This window comes from Helobdella robusta, assembly GCF_000326865.2.
Source record: "Helobdella robusta unplaced genomic scaffold HELROscaffold_8, whole genome shotgun sequence".
In the NCBI taxonomy this organism is placed as follows: domain Eukaryota; kingdom Metazoa; phylum Annelida; class Clitellata; order Rhynchobdellida; family Glossiphoniidae; genus Helobdella; species Helobdella robusta.
In genome coordinates, this window is record NW_008705459.1 from 401,121 (window position 1) to 408,783 (window position 7,663).

Here is a 7,663-nt window from a genome sequence, read left to right on the forward strand (position 1 = left end):
ACATTGTGACATTGATAAGGAGATCGAGATTGCGGTGGTATGGACATGTGTTGAGAAGGGATGAAAGGATCGGGATTAGGCGAGCGTTGGAGTTCGAGGTTGAAGGAGTGGTAGGAAGGGGTCGTCCGCGATTGGGATGGAGAGAGCAGGTGGAGAAGGACAGGGTGAAAGCGGGGTTGCGTGATACTGAGGCGAGTGACAGATGTGGATGGAGTCGAGGGGTATTTCGGTTTCATCATAGGTAGCCAAACGGCAACCCCCGATCTCGGGGAAAATGCAGTCTAAACGTGTGTTGTTGTTGTTGTGTTGGTGTTTGCGCCTGAATGCAAATACCTCATCTCTCTTAGTCGTTGTCTCTTCGGTACCAGATTTTGTTACGGCGTTGTGTGTTATGTGGTAGAACCATTTCGATTGGATATTTGATGCATTCGGTCAGCTATGATAGCTAACCTTTGTAGCGACTCGTCGGTTGAGACTGCTAGATGCATTTGTATTGCAGATGGTAGCTGGTCCAACCACAATTGTTTCAAAATGCTTTCGTCTCTATTGTTTGCCCCCCACAGGCTTTGCATGTGTCTCAATAGTTGTGATGGCGTTCTGTCTTCCATGGCCACGCCTCGGAGCAACGTGCGCAAATTTTCTTCGTCTGAAACCGAATACCTCTGCGTTAACACGCGCTTCAGTGAGGTGTAAGTTTGTGCCGACGCCAATTCCGTCTCCACATCTATGATGACATCCATGGGTAGGCTTTCGACCAGCGTGGGGTACCATTCATCTTCTGAGAAACCTCGGCCCTTAAGCACATTTTCAAAATATGTGAACCACGCTTTGGGGTTCGCCGTGCTGAATGTGTTTAATTGAAGTGGGGCTCTCGTCGCTGTTCTCTTTGTCGTGGTTTCGCAAGCCATCGCGTTCGGGGTCACCAATTTGTTGCGAGTTTCTTTAGATATAAGAAACAACAAGTAAGAATGTTTATAACGTATTTATTTGCGCAATACAAAATAAATGAAAACGTGTTCGGCAATGCAATTAGACAAAGAGAAGTTCGATCGTAAAATGTCGCAAGAAGGGCTGTTGTCTTTGTGTTGAAGCTATATATAGTAAGTCGTCACATGCTTTGATTAGGGATGTGCGGTTCAACAAGGTTAGCCTTACAACTAAACAACATCATAATATATTTGTGTAGGAGAAAAAAGTAACCAACTTTTACAAATTTAGGGTTCATAATTTATTCCAGTTTTTACCAGAGATTCATCAACATAGAATTATTCATCTATAAATTTAACTTTCATGGTGTTTAGCAATTTCTTAAAAATTTAAATTATGAAATTTTAAAATCTAGTCATCATAAACAACTCAAATTTTTAGCACAGATATGTTGTTGCACAGACTGTTATCACTGTAAAAATCACATTGTCATGATGTTAGATTTTTTAGGGCAATTTTGTAATTTGTCATCAACAATCATCAAATCAATGTTAATCTATGATCTAAAAAATATTATGGTGTTCAATTAATTTTCAAAATTGTAATTTTTTAAAAGACATGCTGATTGTGTTTTAAATTATTAGAAATCAGTGTGTCGGAGTTGGATGAAAAATATCTGATCAAAAAAATTCGATTCTGGGTAAAAATTTCTGACTCCTGGCTCCAGGTTCCGAATACCAGAAAAAATTTTCAGCTTCTGCATCATAATTTCATTTTGTTATCACTACTAAATAAAAATACTTTAAAAATCAGTAAATGTAATTGTTTATCTTGATAAAATTACTTTATTCTTATCAGGGTGTCCATAACATCTCTTAAAAACAAGACATGTCCTCTTTTTATATTGAATTCTTTTTACTCTTCCTTTTTTTGCAAATGTTCTCTTTTGTCCTCTTTTTAATGTTATCCAGAATAAATAAATATTTTTAGAAAATTTTTAAATTAAATGTTTTCATTTGTAAAAAATTTTTCTGAAAAATGTCAGAAATCTAAAAATTAAAATTGTATTATGAAACACTTCTTTTGCAGAAGTGGCAAATGTGAGTAAACATTTTGAGTTTATTTCCATAGAGATTTTAGAAAAAATTCTATAATTTTAGTTTTGTTCATTAATTGTTGCATGTTTGCTTTTTGATAAAGCTAGTTTATTACAGTTCAAATTTAACGAGAACAATTTTAATATTTTTTGTTTATATTAACATTTAAAATGCCAAAAAGAATTTGAAAATAATAAAGAACTTTAAAATAAATATAAATTTATGAAGATAATTAACCAAATTAATTTATCGGAAGTTTTTTAAAATAAATTGCTTTTTAAAAAATTGTTTTTTTTGTCCTCTTTTTCTATCGAAAATCTACTTTTTTTTAGTCCATTGTCCTCTTTTTCTAATTTACGATTATGGACACCCTAATTCTTATGTTTTACAACATGCTGAAAAAATTATGATTTTATTCACATTATTAGCATTTATTTTCAGTATTAAAGATGGTTGCTTACCACTACATATATTTATCTTTTAAAAAACGCAATCTAAAAAGAATTTTTTTTAAATAAATAACATTTTCTGGAGTAAGTTGAAAAAATTCTGACTCCTAAAAATCTCTGACTCTGAGACTGTTGAGAATTAGTTTTTTACATTTTATCAATGCTGGGTTTGTTAGGGGGCACTGGGGATAAAAAAAAACATACAAAGGGGAGCGCTGGTCAAAACGGTTGAAGACCACTGCTTTATAGTATCTGAAAATGTGAAATACAATTAGGCATGTAGTTTTTTATGTTTTATAACATCCAAAAATGTTTGGTGTGGTTCTAATGCCTAATAAATAATAGTATCTTATTAATGGTCAATGGTGCGGTCTCTTCACAACTGCAACATTTCAAGAAGAATTTGCCATGCGATTTTTCCTAAATTTTATATTTGATTCTAATTGTAATGGCAAAATAATCAAAAAATAATTTTTGTGGTACAAATTTGTTGCTGAATATTTCTTCCAAACATTACCTTCGTACACCATACAGACAGATAATATAAAATAAAATAACAAAAGGGTGGAATGTTAGATTGGCACCACATGGTTTATAAAATGGTTTTTGTAAACCATGTGAATGTTAGATTGGCACCCCATGTGCAATGCGGCTGGTCTTCTAATTGACAAAAGAGCATGTGAATGTCAATCAACCATGCACATACAAAATTCAAACGTTTCTTTGAACGGATTTTTGTGGTGGTGCTCCAACTGGAGTTGCAAGGCTACAAAGAGTATCCGCTAAGGTAGCTGTTATACCAGAAGCAGAATTCCGTTAATGAAATGTTTATTAGTTAGTAGGAAGTATTTTCTTTCATTTCTATAGTTGAATACACATTGAATGATTAAATCGGCATCACTTACAGGCACATTAATAAATATAATTTAATGGACATGAAATTAGGTTGTTAGATAACATACTGATAACATACTGTTGGCCAAACTGTGGTTGCCCAGTTGACAGGACTGGACAAAAGCAAAACTAATCCAGACTGGTTCAATATGCACCGGGACCTGTGCACTGATTGGGTTAGAGAAAACCCAAATCAAAATCGGTAGTCCTGGTTGTATTGTCCAGTTTGACAAAACATGCATTACAAGAGCCAAAAGAAGTAGAAATGGCATGGCCCTACTGATCTGTCCTTGTTGGGTTTTTTGTGAAATTGATTCTGAAATCAAAGAGGCTTTCCTAGTGGAAGTTGATACAAAGGATGCAAACACGTTGTTACCTATAATTAGAGACTATGTATTACCTGATATAGTTTAATTGAAATATTTAAGAAATTTCACTTTAAAATAGAAATTTAGGTTAAGGGTAATTTGTTATTCATAATAGTTAACAATATAATTACTTTATTGATTATTCGCAGGTACAACCATTTGGTCTGATCAGTGGCTAGCTTACAACATCACAGTAGCTAATGGAGTGGAAAACCTTTGGCAGTGTGCCAAACAAAAAAACGAATGAATGGCACATGTAATGACCACATGTCATTATTATATCTTGATGAAATTTTGTGGCAACGCAGTGTCAGGAACCGTGATGATCGGTTCCAGAGAGCTTTAGAGCTTATCCATACATACCACCCTGTATAATTCTAAAAATCTTTTGATTTTATATATCGTGTAAATATTTTAATTTTGTTTAAATAAAAATTTTTAAATCAAAAATAAAATATTGTTATCTTTTTTTGTTTTTGAATTTTAATTGAGTGTTTTAATTTGATTATTTATATATGATGCTAATTCTCGTGACGTTCAACCTTAAAAGCCATTTTCATTTTGTAGCGATGTGGTAATAACACCAATCTAACATTCTACCCATCAACAGTAACACCATCAACAGCAACATCCAACCAGCCAACCTGAATCAGAATAAGATTCTTTTGCTTTGTAAGCGTTTAAAACTGATTTCTTCAAATTTACATCCAAATAAAACGAATTAATTTCGCACATGATTATACCGTAACTTATTCTAAATACTAAGACTTTCAATTTAAAAAACAAAATTGCGCGTCGGAACAAAACCGAATTATCGACCACGTAAATATGCGTGAAGTTTCCCCCGCTTTTATACATATAAAAAACGAATTTGACCAATTGGCTGAGCTTTATTGTTTAAAATTTACTTTACTTTTTAGGAATGATTAATGACGTGGTGTTATTTTTTAATGAAATTTTCATTTTTATCCTCATTTTCAGATAAATGAATTTAGAAGTTTTTGTGTTTCTGTATCAATCAATCAATCTTCGTTTTGCGTCCAGAGACCCGGTTTCCCGAGGTAGGACGTTGTTCTCTTTGCCATATCATTTAAATTTAGAGCTTTGCTTTGCGAGGTACTTCTCTTGCAGTTGCCGAAGGATGTGAATTGCATCAATTGTTGATTTCCCCGCTAGGAAACAAAATTGATAATTTCCGAATGTGATGCACGACGTTAATCTTCTTGTATCTTTTCTGTAGAAAAGTCTTATTTTAATTTTATCATTAGGGTCTGTAGAAGTTATAATATTTTGTATTTTCTTCACTATAACTTGATCAATTTTATATTACAACACTATAAACACCAAACTTATACTGGATAACATCACAATCATCATCTACATGAGAGTGCACTCTACCTGAATCTTAGACTCGCCGAAGCCATTCTAATAAAAAAACCTTAAAAAACCAGCCTTGATTAACCAAAACAGAACAAAACAACTCTTCTAACTCATACAATAATTAGCAACGTTGATAGCAATGCTAATCTCACTAATAGCAACTGTAGTAATAATAACAATAATAATGCTTTTATTAACAAATGATCAAGAAAAAAATAAAATAAATGAAATTCAATGCAAAAATTAAATGTTTTACAATGAAATGGATAAATTTATTCAATAACAAACTTTTTTGCTAGTCATTTATTCAAATGAGTACGAATAGATATAGCTTTTTTAAACTAGAGTTGACTCGTTGTTTCTGTCACAGAAAAGAAAAGTAAAACAAATACAAGAGAAAATGCAGAGGAGATCTGATTCAGATATATGTTAATAACTGAAAAAGAAGAAACACCGTTCACCAGGTTCTTTCAACTAGAAAAAAGGAAAGGATTAAGAGGTCACAAATACAAGTTCTTCAAGAATCCAATAAAGCATATCAAGCTAGCAGAGCAAGTATACCAAAACAATTATTTGCAGTGGCTCTTATACAGATGCTGGTCTACTAAATCACTTTAAACTTTGTTTTTATTATTATTACAAATTTTGTTAGGTAATTTCTAAAATTACCTGTTTAAATAAAATATGGTAATAATAATAATATTAATGGGAACATACCTTTTGTTTTTTATCAAATGCATAAAAGTCAATAATAGAAAATAAATGTAATTAAAATCACAATTATAGTGGTTAGTCATCATTGCTCTTTATTTAAAAAGGAAAATAAGAACAGTGATGATAAAATAGTTATGAAAAATTGATTTATGCTTTGTTCTTATTGCAATATACGACATATGATGACGATATGACACTGCTAATTAAGCTATGGCCAAAATAATCGGTATAATCAATTTTGATTAAATATAAATTACAGGAAATGTAAAAAGCCTATACCCTATAGGAGATAATTTGAAAGTATTTATTAAAATATTATATTGTTTAAAATCTTTCACTAGGTTATTTTTGAGACTGGTTGTATATTTATCGACTTGGTATTGCCTGAACTTAACAAAGTCTGTTTCATGTCAAATAGTCAAGTCTAGTATTTCAATTGTATTATTGCTGAGGTTGGCGATATCTGGTCTAAACGATCTGATAGTGGACGTGTCGTTCCATTTACCACATCTGCAAATTGACGATATTCGAACCAGCGCATGCTTCGATGTTGTTGACAATTATTGAAATAATTTCGCTGTGGCGATTGAAGTATCGTTTGAGTGCTGCCATGGAGATACAATTTGACAAAACATGTTTATTAGTTTAGTTTGTTTCAAGTTGCAAAGAGGGCATAGTGCATTGGTTGTTTTGCCCATGTGTGAAGATCGGCATTTGCTGAATAATGTATTTTCTTGAAAATTTATAAAGAACCTCGGATAGTTTTACTGTCAATTTAGACTATCGTGTAATCTCTGAGTCATGGATGTGTTCTTTTACTAATTTGACTGGAGTCTCTTGGCATTGTAATAGCGACAGACGATTCAACTCCCTCTCATGATGTTCTTTTGATTAGTTGTTTGACTTTTAGATGCTTGCGTAATCGACTTAATACTTGTTCAATTGAATATTGATTTTTGTTCTATGTTTATCTGATTATTACATAATTTTTTCTTCTTGCTCTTGACTTTCCTCTGCCTTTGATACTGTTAATCATACTGTTCTCTTGAGGCGGCTAGATGATTTTTTTAATATTACTGATTCTTGTCTATCTTGGTTTTCTTCCTATTTCTGTAATCGTTTTTCTTCTGTTGTTCTTAATAATTCTACTTCTAACTCTTCTACCCTTACTTTTGGTGTAGCTCAGGGTTCTATCCTTGGCTCTCTTCTATTTATACTCTTCACATCTGAACTACCTCGTATTATTAATAATTTTTCTCTCACTAGTCAACTATATGCTGATGATTCTTAAATCTATAATTCTTTTTTTTATTATTCTTTAAAAATCAGGATCTGACAGACGCAGAAACTGTAACAACATGTAAGGCAGTAGAACAAAATATTCTTTTTCTTCATAATCTATCAATGTCTTTCTTCAATTATCGCTTGGTCTTAAACTTAATCCTTCTAAATTTAAATTAATTTGTTTTGATAAATCTAAACACTCTATTACTATTCCTCCTATTAACATACAATATTCAAAAACTCTTGATGTTTCTCAAAAGTTTCATAGTCTAGGCTTTACCTTTCATTCTAGCATGTCTCTTTCTTCTCAGATTAATAGTGTTGCTAAAAGTTCTTACTTTCATCAACGTAGAATAAAAAACTTTTGCCTATTCTTTACCATCCTATTTTTCTTCTTGCTACTTCCTCAGTCTTATCTAGGATTGATTATTGTAACTCGTTCTGCTATGGTCTTTCTGATTCTACACTCTATCCTTTAAGTAAAGCTTTTAACTCAGTTACTCGTCTAGTTGCTCGTGTCCCTTTCTTTTCTTTTCCATATCTTGTTCTC